The following is a 17,113-nucleotide window of genomic DNA, read 5'->3' on the forward strand; positions in this document are numbered from 1 at the left end:
GTGACTGGATTTAACTTCCCCTGGAGGTTCCCATGCACTGTGCTGGAGGGCGCCACTGCGGATCATGACAGCATCAGTTTCTTGCCTTAGTGACAGATGGAAACACAAAGAACCATGTAGCTTTGCTTGGTGTTGAATTGGTTAAATTCTTTCCTTCTGTATTTGATCTCTGTGGTATGTCCATGCTGCATACTGCGGTGCAGTAGAGAGACACTTGGATGAGCTGCATATGAGCTGACACAGCTCACAGGTATTGAAAGCTGTACAACCACATCAAAAATGCAGGAGTGATTTACTCCTTTGAGGAGCAATGCAGTTCAGTCTGTGAGGAATTAGAGAATACCATAGTTAAATTGTTTCCAGTATATGTATTAGCATGTTTTCAGCTGCCCGGGTATCTGTCATAGCACAGTTCACAATGTGGATGTAACTTTTAATTTATTATCTGGTCTAAACAAATTTATTATCTGGTCTAAACTTTTAATTCAGTATCAGGTCTAAACAAAGAATGTTAATTTTTGTGTGTTAAGAACACCAGCCACCTATGAGTGACCTAATCTAGGCTCTGGCTTTTCAGAATACTAGGATAATTCATCTTGGATATGCCAGATACATTGGTAAAGGAATACTATGTTAATACCTAGAGAAACTGGGCCATCATATCAGTGCAGAAAGATCATGACATTGCTAGAAGTTTGAGGCATCCTGGAAGATGCCTTTTAAATGTTAGCTATTTCAAAGAATGATATAATGTAGTATCCTGGCAGTATTGATCCAGCTTGAAAAAATGTTAATTACTTCTTCAGGGCTTGAATATCACACACAGATTTTAAAGATCAAGAAAAACCAGCGCAGGAGAAATTTAAATGAAATGAAAGGTTCTCCCTTTTCTTCCTGCCTGCCTTCCCTTTTTCCTTGCTGTTTGATTCTTGGGCACCTTCTGTTATTTATTCATTTAATGCTATATGCCTGAGGCACAGTAGAGGTTGTTCTGTGTAGTATGGGGATGACAAAAAGTTTTCCAATCCTGTGCACTCTGTATCAGAGTGATTTGCAGATTATTTTATTGGAAAAAATGTGAAATTACATTTGCATAGCCTGGAAGGCGGGATATGCAAGTTCAAGTGATGAAGTCTCTGCCCTCTGTGTTTCATACCTTAGGAGGGCATTTCTGATACCTTAGATGAGTGCCTGGGCTTTCAGGTTATTTGTTGGTGTGGGCTGGTCCTGTCCCTCCCACCCCCAAAATTTTCTTCTGAAACTCTGGAGGTCATTGAGTTTACAAGTCCTGGATTTGATGAACTGGCATTCTCTTACAGCACTTCTGGCAAAATAATCCAGTGAATTCTAGACTTGGGCGGAAAGATACTAGGGCTTAGAAAATTGATTTTACTTATAATAAATTATAATTTCTGAAAGACATCATTTCACTGAAGTAGTACCAAATAATATAAGCTGTTAACAAAAACTGAAGGAGGCTGTAAGGCAACTAGCAGCTCACTGGAAATGAGTATTCAGTTGCTAAACTTCCAGCTTATTGATTGTTACATTCCATTAAAATACAAAGATTTTGAAGCAGAAGATTTAAGAAATGTGCAGAATTGCCGTATTTTCACATTAGGCTGGTATAGGCCTTTCAAAAGATGGAATGTGGGACTACACAGGGAACCTTGCAGAGAGTCTATGGCTGGATTTTCAAGAGTGTTCAGGGTCATTCTGATTCTCTGCTTATGGTATTTCCTAATTGTGAGCCTCTTTGAAAATCTGAAGTTTCTGATGAAAATACTTAGGTGGAGAGAGAAGAGAGGAGAATGACTGTTGTGCTGTCTAGTCAAAACGACAAACTGCATGTAACACGTTGCAGGTTTTAAGTGTTCTTTGGCAAGAATGGCTCATTCTCGACTGAAAAAGCTTATTCTGATTAAAATGTGGGATACATTAGAGGCATTGAAGTTTTCACTGCGTTGCACAATGAATTGCATGCCCAACTGACATTGCGAGGAGTCCTCAACGTAATTCTCTAGCACTGGGGATGAAAATTCATCCCACAGGGTTTTAGTTTACAGCTAGCTCTGCAGTATTGCATTTACTGTGGACTTGGATTAACAATGCCAAACATGACTGCATATGGGTTTAAACTTAAACAGGGGAAGTTCAAGTTATATATAAGGAAGAAGTTCTTTACTGTGAGGCTGGTGAGGCACTGGGACAGGTTGCCCAAAGAAGTGATAAATGTTCCATCCCTGGCACTGTTCAAGGCCAGGTTGGACAGAGCCTTGGGTGACATGGTCTAGTGTGAGGCATCCCTGCCCATGACAGGGGGGTTGGAACTTCATGATCTTAAGGTCCTTTCCAACCCTAACTATTCTATGATTCTATGATTCTATATTGCCATAAATAGTAAATAGAAAGATGATGTTTATGGTTTTGCTTTTCACTTTGCTGTTGATGATTTAATCTTGCTGCTAATTTTTCATCATGTCTGTGATATTGTTTCTGTATTTTTTATTTTCACTCCATTAGAACAGGTCTGTACCTAAGAATGATTGAGTTACTATTAATAATTCCCTAGGTTAATTACTTTGTGAAATAAAGCATCAGTTTTCTTTTTGCAACACAAAATGCCTGCCTCTGTATTGTGGTGATATGTGGCACTTCAGGAAACTTATTCAGGTTTTGTGGTTCTTTCCCTTTTTGTATGAGTCCTCTATATCTGGAAATTGGATCTGTAGTGCTCTGTCCAGTGTTCTGTCAAATGGCTGATGTTGGTTTTGGGGAGAATAGTGTATCTGCTGCTGGGAGAGTGCCCAGACATAATATGAATTGAGTTAAATTTGTAAGTAAGTCAGTGGCAGTATTTCCTTATAATCTTCCAGCTTTTCTTAAATTAAATGTTTTAATGATCCTAAAGCAGATAAATATTTGAGCAGGATTTTAGATCTGTGCTCCCATCCAGGAGCTGTCATCAAAAGTCTTTCTAAAGCAGGTTACAGATGCAAGCAGAGGTTCCTCTGTCAGCAGTTGGGAGCAGGGAGAGCATGTGTTCCCTGTGGAGAGCAGCATAGTTTGCAAGCGCGCATGGCTTCAGCAACGTGGGTGAGCAGTCTCTGATCACTGCTGTAGTCACTGTTGTGGGGTTGGCAGTCCAGTGAAGCATGCTGCATGCTCCCAGTTTCCTGCACATAGAGGTGCAGCATGTACACTGATAGCAGTACAGTGCTACCCCAGAATAATAAACTCTTCTGAAGGGTCATGTAGAGGAAGCTGTGCTGTCTTACACATTTCTAGCTTGCTTGTGCTTATGGGCTTGCTTTCCATAATTCTTGGGCTGAACTCCTCCTCATCATGTTATGGTTTTGGCTAAGTCCTGAAAGAGCAAGAACATTGAGCTCTCTACATCTGACAGAATGAAGTGAATGTGGATCATCCTTGTAACCTTATATTCACAATAAACACAAAGTCATGGGTGTGCATTGAAATATTAGGGCTGTGAAAAGTGTCCAAATAACAGTGATCGCATGCTTGATCAATTTTTGTGCAGTGGGCAATTGGTGTTCCATAAAGCAACCGGAAGATCCACAGCCATATGTAGTTATCTAAGAGGAGTAGAAAAACATCTGCTGGTGTATGAGTGTTGATTAGACCCCAAGGGGGATCTTATTTTTACTCTTTTTTTTAATGGTCCAATAGCTAAAATGATACTTTCTGCCTTTCTCAAATGCATTTGGAAACAGCTTCCCACAGTGCCAGAAGTGGTTTAATTACATCTGATACAGTTAAAAGGGGTCTCCAGCTTTGTCTGATACAGCTTCCCCTCTCTGAGAGTACACGTGCTTGCTTATTATTCCTACTGTTGTCTCCTTTTCCTAGTGCTATATAAAGTATGACTGCGGCCTGAGCTCGGTGGTGTGGGTGTGCCTTGGTGTGGTGCTGTAGTGCACTGCCGGTCCTGTGTCTTACCCTCACATGCTGTGTTTTGTGTGGAGCTCTGGGAGATGCTCCAAAGGCAGAGGCATATTACACTGTATTACAGATGAGGACACTGCACATACAGCAGAAGTGTGGCTCTTCCAGGGTAAAATTTCAGTAGCAGGAATTGTATTTGCTTTATCTTCCACCCTTCTTGCCTCTAAAACAGATTATCTTTTTAATTTCTTTTGTATTTCTGTTTGTCTGCTTATAAGAAATCCAAATAAGAGCCATGCATATATTGACAAGAAAAAATGAACCCGGTAATCTTTCTTCACCATGTGTTGGGGTTGAAAGGGATCTTCTGCATATACCTTGTAATAATTGATCCTAGGATCCCTACAGCTTTTGAAGCCAGAATTCCTATAGCTTTTGTACATCATGTTTCCCTACGTGAATTCTCATTAATAATACTGATCTGAGTCTAAAACCTTCCTCTCCACAGAGAGGCCATTTAAGGTCTTTGACTCTACCCAGCCACCACCTTCATCATGAAAGCTGTTGGACTTTGCTTTTAGTTGAAATTAATCAACTGAAGAAAAAAAATTATGGACATTACGAATGTATAAATCTTTCTTCCTTAAGAAACCAGGCGAAAGGCAACCCCCCCCCCATTGTACAGATACTGAATTGGCAGTGAAGGAATTTGAAGTTTGAATGTGCTGGTCAAATTTTATTACAGAACCCCTTTGGACATGAAAATTGTTCCTGAAACTTCCAGATATACATCTGTTCACTGCTTTTTGTCTTTTCCACAACATGCAGCGCTAACACACATGTTTCATGTGAGACAGAAATGCCTCTTTGTCAAAGAACTGAATGTTCTGAATTTAATTTCACTTGCATGGTATGATTTGCTTCCTGTTCCTGAAAAACAGCAACCAGTCTGATAATCGCGTATTTCTATTCACATTTTACCCACATTTTAACTGAAAATGTTTCATAGGAGAGAACTAGCAGGCTTAGAAATATGTCTGCTTTCAAGGCTGTATGTATGTGGCTCTTCAGTCCCCAGTGGAGATTGATTTTGCTATAATTGTTGCCAACAGGCATTCTAGCAGGTGAATTAGAAGAATTAAAGTGGCAACTTCAGACACATATTAAAAAGAATATGAAAAGGAAGGTAAAAAGCCCTTTCCTGTAATGGGTTGCTTCTGATGTCGCAGCACCTGAACAGCTCTTTGTTCAACAAAAACCTTTACATCTTTGTTGAGGTTTAACCCCAGCCAGCAACTAAGCCCCACACAGCTGCTTGCTCACTCCCCCCTGGGTGGGATGGGGGAGAGAATCAGAAGGGTAAAAGTGAGAAATCTTGTGGGTTGAGATACAGACAGTTTAATAGGTAAAGCAAAAGCGGCACACACAAGCAAAGCAAAACAAGAAATTCCTTCACCACTTCCCATGGTCAGGCAGGTGTTCAGTCATCTCCAGGACAGCAGGGCTCCCTCAATGTAATGGTTACTTGAGAAGACAAACACCATCACTCCCAGTGTCCCTCCCTTCCTTCCTTTTTTCACCAGCTTTATATGGAGGAGGAGGAAGGAAGAGCATGGCATTCTGTGGTATGGAGCATCCCTTTGGTCAGTTGGGGGCAGCTGTCCCAGCTGTGTCCCCTCCCAGCTTCTTTTGCACCTCAGCCTGCTCACTGGTGGGGTGGGGTTAGAGGCAGAAAATGCCTTGACTCTGTGATAGCACTGCTCAACACTTAACAAAAATGTAGCCCATGCTACCTACTATGAAGAAAATTAACTCTTATCCCAGTCAAAACCAGCATAATCTCATTCTTCCATTCTTCACTTTACAAGAAGCTAAACGCAAGCTTAGGACAGCCTTCCGGGTAAATAGATTTATATGTTTTACTGTGCTTTTTTTATCCACAAAAAATGCTGATAAAACTTTTCTGTACTGCTTGTCAACACGCTCTTTCTTTAGTAGCTAATCTGATCTACTTCATCTTTGATCTCTTTAGTTACACAAAACCAGCAGTAGTTTATCTGTAGACTTTTTAAATGACACACTGGAGCAGATTAGTTTATGCTTGTTTTCTTTGTTGAAAAATAGCACAAAATCCAAGACCTGTGCATCTTGAATTACCTCAGGATCTATTTGTCATGCTTAAACAAATCTGCTACAAATCGTGTGGCTCTCATCAGTGATTTCTCTCTAAGCCTGTGCTGATTTTCAAATTAGAAACGGAGGTGGCTTCATACAGACATGGTTTTAATTTGTTATTCAAACGCTTGGGGTGGGAAAACATTTGCACTTTTTTGGAATACATGGAAAGTGACATTTGCAAAAATCTAGATTCTGATTATTCTTTGTATCTTGAAGTTATTTTTGTCAAGTTGTAAAGACATAGGAAGCAGTACTTCTCACAATATAATTGAGTACTGAAGGTTTGTTTGAGCTCCTCAGTTTGAATCCACAGGTTGAAATTCAGTGTAGGACTATCTTTCATCTTTTCTTTAAAAACAAGAAGGGAATAAAGATCCGAAAAAAAACAAAGCCAGTGATACCAAATTTTCTGTGTCTGAATTATGTTTTAAAAAAGAGAGTTTGTCTACTCTATGCAGTAAGTATAGAGTAGATTTTTGCTTTGTTATTTCTGGCCAATAAATTTATCTCTTTCTGTGGGTTCATAATATGCCTGAATCTTGGAGAAAAGAGAAGAAAAAGACAAGGGAAACTGTTTTTGTCTTAATTGGTAAATGAACTGCAGTGTGCTCAGTATCTGTATTTAGCTTCAAAACAGTCATTAGAATTGCAGATTTTGCTATCCATTTTGTTTCGAGGAACTAAACCCGTACAATTTGCAATCCTGTATAATTATAATCTGGTTCTAGAGAACTGTAATTTCTACCGATATTTAGAAATAAATCATTTGAGCTTAAATTTTCAGTACACTCTGTAGAGGGATTAATGGCACAATCTTAATGAGAATTAGGCTGATTACTTTCTTCGATATCATGCTGGTATTTTATCCTTTACTTTGAGAGGTCAAATTATACTGAAAATCTGTAGCACATGACTGGCGAAGAATGCTTGTGGTTTTGTGTTGTAGCTCTTTGGTTTGTAAAACATGGTGCCCTATTTGGTTAGCAATTTTCATATGCTGAAGGACAAAAATAATGCTTAACTTTGGTAAGAACAGTTTAAAAAATAGAAGATTAGATATATGCTGAAATCTTTTCTTGATCTCATGCCATTGCATGGTTTGTTACAGTTACAGAGAAAACCTGCTTGCCAATTTAAGACACCCCTCCCCCCCAACTTCAGTATACTTTTTTAAATCTAATTATCTCATGCATGCTTTATTTTAAAGAAAAGATTATTCTTTTTGCTCGTAAAATATTTGCGCACATCCTAGGACTTCGAAAAACAATTTAAAAAAGCATCTTTTATCTTTCCCCCTTTTTTGGGTTATTGCTTGATGGAACTGGTGAATGTTTGACAAACAGTTTAGAAAACAAAGATAAAAATCATTTGTTACCAGCCTTTTCTTTTGGTGGTCACTAATTCACTTAAGCTTTGATTTTGCAAATACTTAGCCATTTGAGCAGGCTCAGATAGCAATATGTATTGCTCAGCAGCAATTTGTATTAGTCTGCTCAGGATCAGAACCCTAAGCATTAGGTGGTGTGCATGTACCAGACCCTATTTTAAGTCTTCTTCAAATACAGTGACATTGGTGTTGTAGAGTCTGAAATGTCTTTGCATGGGGGACCGATGGAGGCTCTCAGACAGTACCACACAGGCTATTCATGTGAATATTTTCAAGGCTAGAACAGTAGTTTGGAAAAGATAGTTGCAGCTAGAAATATGAATTAGTTGGGTTGCGATAATTAGCTCTTAATTTTCCAGTAATTTGATGACTGTGCCAACTATAAGCTGTGCACTGCAGAGAAGATTTTCAGATGGAAATCCAAAGCTTTTTAGGGACATCAAATCCCAGTTCTCTGAAAGTGTGAGTCTGTGTGTTTTCTGATTCCTCTGCCACAGCCTTTCCCACCGTTCTGATTTCTTGCTAGCAGCACACATTCTTGCATGTCCCATAGGTGTTGTAGAGCAAAATCTTATGTTTTGAAAGGAAGGATTGCTATACCAATTAACTGCCCAGTGCTGAAAGAATCCAACATGAGTCCTACCAGTTAAAGATGATACTTTTCCAAACTGTCCGGAAAAAGGTAGTAGTTTTCCAGATATTCTCTCCCAGTTTTATATATATATACATATACCTATGTATATGTAGTTAAATATGAGGAAATAATGTCTTGCCCAGTTACCTGTTGAGAGTTCAAGCTGGGCATAGCAGATAGTGTATTACTTTTATCAAGGCATCACACTTCTTGGTAATTAAATGCTTTTTTGTATTTTTCCATTTATATATCACTACAGCAAGGCTTTTCACATAGCTCTTTGTAGCCCCACACAGTATATTATAAAGTGCTGAGAGAGCAATCCAGAGTAATTATTAGACTAAATAACTTCACTGGGGGCAGTCTGAGAGAACCAGACTAATTGATAATTCTAATCAGTTAAAGGTCCCATTGTCAGGATAATTTGGTTCTCTTACTTGCTGAAATATTGAGGACATACAGTATATCCGTGAAAGCACTGGGGAAAATCCCAAGGTGTAAACCCCCCCTTATATTTTACATGCTCTACCTTCTGTAGTTTCCCGTAATTTTCAGTTTGTGGTGTAGACAGCTTTCTACTGATGCCCTTGTCAACTAAGCTTTCTTCAACTGTGCTTCATTTGCCATGAGATTCTGCTTGAATATTTAAAAATTTCCTGGCTAAACATATAAAGCTAATGCTTTATAGTTGAACTTAAAACTTTGCACACCAGGTGGCTTCATGTGTGTTCATGATTCATATCAGGACAGAAAATTCTAGCTGCTGGAATCTTTCTTACACGAAGAAAGACTGCTGCAACCCTGAAAACTAAATCTTTGTGTGAGGAAGTATCAAAAATGGAGTCAAAAGGTCACACGGTAGATTTCCATTAACAGTTGTAGTTTTCTGAGCGAACAGGTATTGTTTCATATATATATTGTTTTGCAATTCTGGTGGTAGAAGTAGAAGACTTAATAGCTGAAATCTTCCTGTTGTGTGGCACAGGAACAGCCCAGGCGTGTTTGTACTTCTTAATATCATTTCCTCTAGTGTGCTTCCATAGGTAAAAGGTGCCTCATGATTGCGAGATGTAACAAAAAAGGCCTCAGAGTAGTCAACAAGAAGTACAGTTAACAAATATTTATAGCAAATATTTGATGTTCTAGTTTTGCTAATTTATTTGAAATACTTGAAGCTGATACACTAAACTAGGTATATAAATTAAAATTGGTGATTTAAGAAAGTCAAAGATGATTAAAATTCATGCAAGGTACACGTCTTAGTATACAACAAAAAGAGGTAAGTTGCATAACAGTGCTGACACTGTTACTTGTAACCCTCCAAGTATTTATAAATGTAGTTAATGCATTTTACTATTAAAAAGACTTTTTTTTTTCTCCATTTGAAACACAAAAATGCATGCCAGCATATCTGGGGTTAAATAAAGTACAGTCAGAATGCAGAAATATGGGTTTAATGGGACAAGTTGGACTTTTTTCCCCTAAAATGTGTCAAAAAGTAGTATTTGTTCCCTTTCCCGATATGTCCTGTGACATGAGAATCTTTGCAGTATTGCTCCTTACTTTGTTTCTCCCTCCTCGTGTTTGTTTTCTCTCTACAATTGTTTTTACTAGAGAAAGTTGGAAACTGACACAGGATGAAATCTGCATATAGTAGTTCAGCTTTCTTGGCTGGGGATTACATACAGGTGTGGAGAAAGTCTCTTCACATATCAGAAAGCTGCTGTGCCTTACAGTAATGCACACTTTTCTCCTCCACCCGCTGAGAACTATTTATAATGGAGATAATTTTACCCTGTGCTAGAGCTATTGCACTCTGCCTGATAGTAGTTAGAATTTTATTGCCTTCTGTCCAACACTGCATTCTTCCAACACAGTACCAGGACTTAACAACATCTTTGAAAGCGAGTTACTTGCTACAGAGAAGGGTGAAAGGTTTATGACAGATTAACAGAATAGTTTGGGGTTGGGAGGAACTATTAAGGGTCACCTAGTCCAGCCCACTTGCAGTGAGCAGGGATGTGTTCAACTGGAGCAGGTTGCTCAGAACCTGTCCAGCCTGACCTTGAACACTCCTAGGCATGGGGCATCTGCCACCTCTCTGGGCAACCTGTGCCAGTTCCTCACCACTGTGACTGTAAAACATTTCTTCCTGTATCTATTCAGAATCTACCCTCTTCCAATTTAAAACCATTACCTCTTGTCCTATTGCTACAGGCCCTATTAAAAGGTCTGTCCCCATCTTTCTTATAAGCCCCCTTTAAGTATTGAAAGGCCACAGGGAGGTCTCCCCAGAGCCTTCTCTTCTCCAGGCTAAACAGCCAGTGTTGGTTATCTGCCACTGCTTTTCAATAGCTGTTTGCTTCCCAGCTGCAAAAAAACCTCTGACCATGTCATAAAGTTTTCCTGCCACTTCCCAAGCCTTGAGAGTAGATTTCACTTACCCACCTTTGGCAGAACACAGAAGCAAAGGACAGAGAGCAGCTTAGTTCTGAAATGGAGAATAATGCTCTTCAGATTGTTTACTCGCAAGATCATCTTTTCAGAGGGAACTGATAAATTAGAAAAGATGAAATGTGTAAGTTCTCATGAAATTATCTTTGAATACTTCAGACATTACCATGTTTTAGAAAGGAGTGTATACCTGCATATCATTAAAAAAAAGGGGGGGAGGAGGGAAGTCACCATCCCAACCTTGTTATTACTATGCTTTTCGAAGATTGTATTAATACCTGGAAGACTCCATCAGAAAAAAAGAGTCTCTTTTGTGCAGGCGCTGTATATGCACATTTTGAAAATAATTCTCTGTCCCAGAAGTTTATCATTAAAACTCCCAGTCTGAAAGGGTTTATACACATGCATCTTTTTATGCCATGTGAAATTAGTGGGAACATTTTCATGAGTTTGAATTAATATAGCTTGGGATATACAGGGCCTGAGTATGTAGATCAGACTGCATGGAATACTTCATCTGCATAGAGTGCTGTTAGAAATAATGACTTAGTTTTCATTACTGGGTACAAAATCTAGGCCAAATGATGTTTGTTGCTTTTGACAGCCATCGACATCTTACCAGTCTTGAAAATCCGCATCATGTACTCAGGTACCAGCATCTGACAAACTCATTTTCCAGGATTGTCCAGGATTGTCAGAATTTGCTGCCAGCGTGGAAGGTAACTACAGAAAATGAACTCAAACCAAAATGAAAAATCTGTTTTCTTCAGTTCCACCAAAAGAGTACTAGATTGAATTATAAAGATAGTATGTGTGGGGGGAAAAGTGACAAAATATTTTGTTTCAAGGTTAGTATTTATCATGAAATGACATGTCTTCCCTTAGAAACTGTATTCCATAGAAACTGTAAAACCACCTGTAAAAAAGGAAGAAGAATCTCGGCTGTTTCACTACACTAACATTTCCTATCACAGTTGTAATTCTCACTGTATTTTTCTTCATTTTTGATTGTTAAATCAGCCAAGAGAGATTAGGTAGTTTCTTTCACCTTCACAATTTCAATAAATTGATAGCTTAATTTTATTGTTTCTTTAAAGATCCAATAAATACAACTGTATCTTTTTCCTATCCTGTCCTAAAAACATAGGTAGCAGTGGCACCTCTTAATAAGTTGCTGCATTAGTGAATTACCTCAGATATCATCTCTTTCAGCAGCAGGGTATTTGATCTACCTATTTGTGCCTGTGTTTGCATGCCTGCTGCAGGGAGAAGCCTCTTGGAACACCTGCAACATTGAACCTATTGTTGGTATCAGTGTTTTGTTTGTTAAACACTTCACAATTAGACTATTATTTTGAAGGCCAGCATTGTGTTAACTTAGTTGCTGTACCTGTAATGCTTCATTCTTGCATCACAAAGTTCTTTCCAAGAGAAGTTAAGACTTGTTTGTTAATCTCATTTTATGGGTGTCTTGGAAGGTTATACTGTTTGATGTAAAATAGGTCCCGTATGCTGCCAACTGGACAAAACCATGTTTTGCAGACTAGGTATAAGAGAGAAAGCAGCCAGTAGTTATCTTATGGGGGTTTTCTCTTGGTTGCAGTTGTTCAGTCTTTTCCACATCAGAATCACAGAGGTCTGTTCTAGGTGATGCCTTTTATCAGTGCTATAGTGGAATGGGACATTTGTCATGGTCCTCTGAGGTCCAAGCACAGAACTCTTATTCTGCGCTGTATGTGTAAGCACAGTTTTCTTATCCAGACAATACTCTGCTTATTTGACTTACTGTTTGTTGTGGTCGGCTGCTTTGTACATTAATGGGTTGGTTTCGTTTGTGCATATATTTTATGGTTTTAATGATTGAGATCAGATGATTTTTGATAAAGAGAAATCAGATTGACTGTTAGGGCTGGATCTTTCCTGTGGCTGACAGCAATGTGTTTTCAATAAGCACACTTCCTGAAAGTCATGTCATTTGTCATCTGGATCCATCTGCATTGCAGGTAGTGTGTCTCCAGGTCAGCTTGTTGGTTTTGGGCTTTTTTATCTTTCCAGTTTGCTCCTATTAAGGCACTTCTCATCAATCTACTTTAAACACAATTTTAGCATAGCTTGTAAATATCCAAAGGCTATTGTGTGTTTGTGCTCCATCATTCATGTTTATTAAATTCGCCTCTCTCTTTTGGGACATAGATTTTGTTTCTAACATCGTGTTCAGAGTTTGTGTGTGTTGAGAGAGGGCAAGAAATAGCCCAGCCATCCACTCTTCCCTTAGGTGTTATTTTCATTACGTGCAATTTACTGCTGTGTTGTCTTATTCAGCTCTGTGTAATTGCAGAGAATGAATCTGTACAAATATTAGTTCAACTGATCTTTCCAGGGCAGTAGTGGCAGCCCCGTAATTCAGGTTATTTAAAATGCGTAATGTGCTTTAGGGAATAGTTTTGCTTTTTTTCCTCTCATTAGAGCTCTTCCTGGCTTCTTACCATCCTCACTAAAGCTGTCAGCCTAGACATTTCAGATTCTAAACTGTAGTTTCTTTTTCCCAGTGATTTCAGTTTTGTTCTTGGAAGGCGAGTGGCAGTTTTATGATTGAAGTCAAAACTGGATCTCATTAATACGAAGCACTATCTACAGTATCTGTAGAGCTCCTGTTGTTTCCTTTGGCACAGAGAGTCTGTTGGACTGTTTGCTCTTTGTCAGTGCCTGGTGCTTGATCTCCCGTTCCTTCTGAAGAGGGCCTACATTTACCCTAGCCTCCCTTTTATCACTGAGGCACTTACAGAAGCTTTTTTTGTTACCCTGAACGTATCTGGCCAGATTGAATTCTGTCAGGGTTTTGGCTTTTCTAATGTGATCCCTGGCTGCTTGGACAATTTCACAATAGTCCTCTGTAGGCTTCCTTTTTGTGTTAGAGTTTGCCCAGGAGCTCCTTGTCCAGCAGAGCACCTCTTCTCATTGGTTCCTCTATCAGTTGGAGAAAAAAGTTACCATCAGTGCATTCCCGAGCCTCCTGGATTGCTTGTGCCCTGATTTTGATGTGTCTCCAACGGATACTGGGGTGCTTGAAGTTCCCATGAAAACCAGAGCTTGTGAATGTGATGCTGCTCCTATATGTCTGTAGAAGGCCTCCTCCACTTGGTCTTTCTGGTTGGGTGGCCTGTAGCAGACCCCCACTGGAACGTCCCCTATCCCTGCTCTCCCTTTAATCACAACACATAAACTTTCAGTTGGCTCCTCATACATCCCCAGGCAGAGCTCCGTGCACTGCAGCTGGTCATTGACTCCAGCTGATCTCATCTGCCTTGCCTGTCCTTCCTGAAGAGCCTGTGTCCTTCCGTTCCAGCACTCCAGTCATAAGAGGAGTCAGCCTGTCACATCTCTCTGATGCTGATAAGATCTTGCCTTGCAGGCATGCACACATCTCTAACTCCTTTTGTTTATTCCCTATTTGTGTACCAGGATGCTCAAAACTGGATGCAGTTGTCTACACTGGGTCTCACAAGTGTGGAGAAAAGGAAGGATGTTAATCACTTCACTTGGTGTAACGGCCATGCTCCTGTCAGAACGGTCCAGGGTGCTGTTGGCCACCTTTGCTGCTAGGGCACACTGCTGGCTCACACCCAGCTCACTGTCCACCCAGGTCTTATTTGGCCGCGTGGTCCCCAGCCTGTGTTGTTCTGGAGCCTTCCTTCCCAGGTGCAGAGCTTTGCATTTGTCCTTGTTGAGTTCCATAAGGCTCCTTATTCTTTCAGCCTGGCAGGGTCCCAATGAACGGCAGCCTTGCAGCAGGGATAACAACTGGCCCCCCAGCCTGTCATCTCTGCAGAGGTGGTAAGCATGCACTCAGTTGTCTTCTCCAGGTCACTGATAAAATTTTTATCTCTTGCCCAGGTGCAAATGTGACTGAGGAGAATGGAAGAGAAAAACATTAACAAATAATGTTCTGCATTGACTTACTGGAGTGCTAAAAAGTTTTCTGTTGTTCTTTTCAAAATCCCCAAAACAGAACTGTTGGACCGACATAACGAGTATCATAGATCTTAATGTACACTGGAGATTTAGATAAACCTTACTGAAGCAAATGGGATCAGCAATTCAGGAAGGACTCGATCATTTACTGATTTTTAAGGTAGTTTTCCAGGTAGGATTTGAAAAGAAAATACAACATTTGGCTCTGTAATTATTTGTGCAACTACAAATTCAGTCTCTGCTTTCAGCCGTCTGCCCTGCAAGCATTACTTTTAGAGCCATTTGGATCACTGGCACAGTGTTGGATCCTCTTCATCGTCTTATGTTTTGTCACTGACTTGGTACTGATAATTCTGATACAAATATCAGTGTTTATATTCCTGCCTTTTCTCCCTGTCCTTTGTTTAATCTCTTTTAGGCTTTTTAAGGATCTTCAGAACATCTGGACAGGCAGGCGGAGCAATTCTGAACAGACTTACTGTTATTTACTGAGATTCACAGTGAAACAGTTTTATTCCTCGGAAGCTTTACATAAAGAAATGCTACCTTCATTTCTGCAGCTGTTCCTGGTGTCAGTACTTCACTGCTTAGTTCAGTGGTAACTGTTAGGTGTATCAGATAGATAATCTCTGCCATATGTGAATATGCTTCTGCTCTTGCTGCTGTTGGCAATAGAAGGGCAAACTACAGTTGAATGTCCTTGGGCTCCTTCTCAATGAAGAAGATGGCCAGGCTTTTGCTTGCTTAGATGGCCTAGGAGCAAAGTTACTAATTTTACCATAAAGATTGTAGCTGCAGCTTTTACTCTGAATCAGATGCCTGAGCAACTGCCTTGGGTCAGAAAACCTTGTTGATTCCTAGCATGAGGGGAGCCCTTGCAGTCTTTCAGAGTGATTTGTTTCATTTAAAAGTCTTTGATTACGGTGTGTGTCTGATATAATAATGTTCTTCCAAGTGGCTTCAGGTGAACTCAGCATATGGTGTATGTGGAGGAGCAGAACTTATTTTATGTGGGGACTTGCAGGTGTAGGGCTTTGGAGATGTTGGCACTTTATAGACATTGCTGGCTTTAATGGTTAGGAATTCAGTGAATTTCACTTCTTTGAAGAACCTGAGTGCTGTTCCCTCGGGAGCATGACTTCAGCCTGCAGGTCTCTGACCCTGTTAATGGGCTTTAACAGTAGCATTTCATCGATGCTGCTAGAAAGCTTATTCCTAAAAGCCTAACAGTAATATTATCCAGAGCAGTTGGGTTTTATGGGACTACGGAAACTTCATGGAGGTATAGGGATTATAGAGAAGTGTAATTAGGTGAATATGACAGATGGTATTCAATAAGCCAAGTGCTATCTCTTTGCAGGAATTTTGTTTCATATGTTTTTAGAGACTTTGTAATGTTCAGATTGCACATTGCACCCATTCCTGTCCTTTTGAGGCAGCCATGCTCTAAGAGATCCCACGACACAGCAGCATACCAGCTTTCTTCACAGCAAGAGTGCATGGAAAAGATCTGAGTGATCTTGAAGATTAGTCTGGTATGGTGTATTTTTTTTTTCCCTTTCTATCTGGTTTGAATTGCAGTTGACAATATGACAGAAGAAACTTAAGATGAAAATATCTCCTCTAATTTTCCATTGCTTCTGGTTTAGTGCTGCAAATGGGAGTAATATTTTCTTATCTATCTCCTTATTTTTTTATAATGTCAACTGTTTGTTTCAGGAATTTTCCCTGACGACGTATGTTCATTTTGCTTGTGCAAAGGTCCCTGATTTCACATAGAATCTATGGGTGCTGCTACTAGTAATGTGTTATTGAGAAGTGGCAGAAAGAGAAAATGCAAGGGTGAAAGTTGAGTATTATGAATTTTTGTTTGTTTGACCAGCAACCCTTCTCAGTGCAATTAGTGCTGGGCTGCAGAGATGTGATAGGTATGGTTTTGGACCTTTGTCCTGGTAAAACAGTTACTGTCATGGAAAATATTTCTTTATGAAGCAGTCTCAGGAAGAAACAAAAACATCTGCTCATTTGTCAGGCAGAAACAATAGAGCTGCTTTACTGAGTCAGAGTTTTTCTTTTTAAAAAAGTAAATCGGTGTCTACATGCAGTTCGCACACTCTAATTGGAGAAATTTCTTTGTAATTCTTTTTTCTTGCAGTAGCTCACTGAAATGCAAGCAGTTTGCATATTCAGAATGAAGTACTTACTGTGAAATGTGTTCTTGGAATTAAGGCTTTTCTGATTTTACTTGAAATCAGTCCATGTGGAATTACAGTAAAATGTAGCAAGATGTTGACTTACATATTCTTCTGCCTTCATCTCAGAAGTAAATTGTGGAGCTTCATGTAATCATGAAACTTTATCCTTAAAACTTGATTGGTCTTAGGTTTTTTTCTAAATGATTTTTAAGGAATACAGATTATGAAAAGCTTAGGATACTAAAGTTCTTGCTTATATTTTTGTCTTCATTATTACATGCAGCAGTATAGAAAGCCTGGTTATTTTTGTGTAAATTGAATTTAACGTTGAAACCGTCTCAAAAATAAGATTTTATGTCTTAAAAAGATGGTATTAAAAGGAATACT

The 17,113-nt window shown here is 39.4% G+C and overlaps 1 protein-coding gene across 7 annotated transcripts in view; it reads left to right on the plus strand.

Annotated features, from left to right (window-relative positions):
• TUB (TUB bipartite transcription factor) overlaps positions 1-17,113 on the plus strand; it is a 160,987-nt gene that overhangs the window by 100,833 nt on the left and 43,041 nt on the right. The gene's annotated exons all lie outside the window — the stretch shown is intronic.

The sequence above is a fragment of the Pezoporus wallicus genome, unplaced genomic scaffold (assembly GCF_028554395.1).
Source record: "Pezoporus wallicus isolate ANWC-B61680 ecotype Strahan unplaced genomic scaffold, APGP_CSIRO_Pwel_v1 contig_2025, whole genome shotgun sequence".
Taxonomy (NCBI): domain Eukaryota; kingdom Metazoa; phylum Chordata; class Aves; order Psittaciformes; family Psittacidae; genus Pezoporus; species Pezoporus wallicus.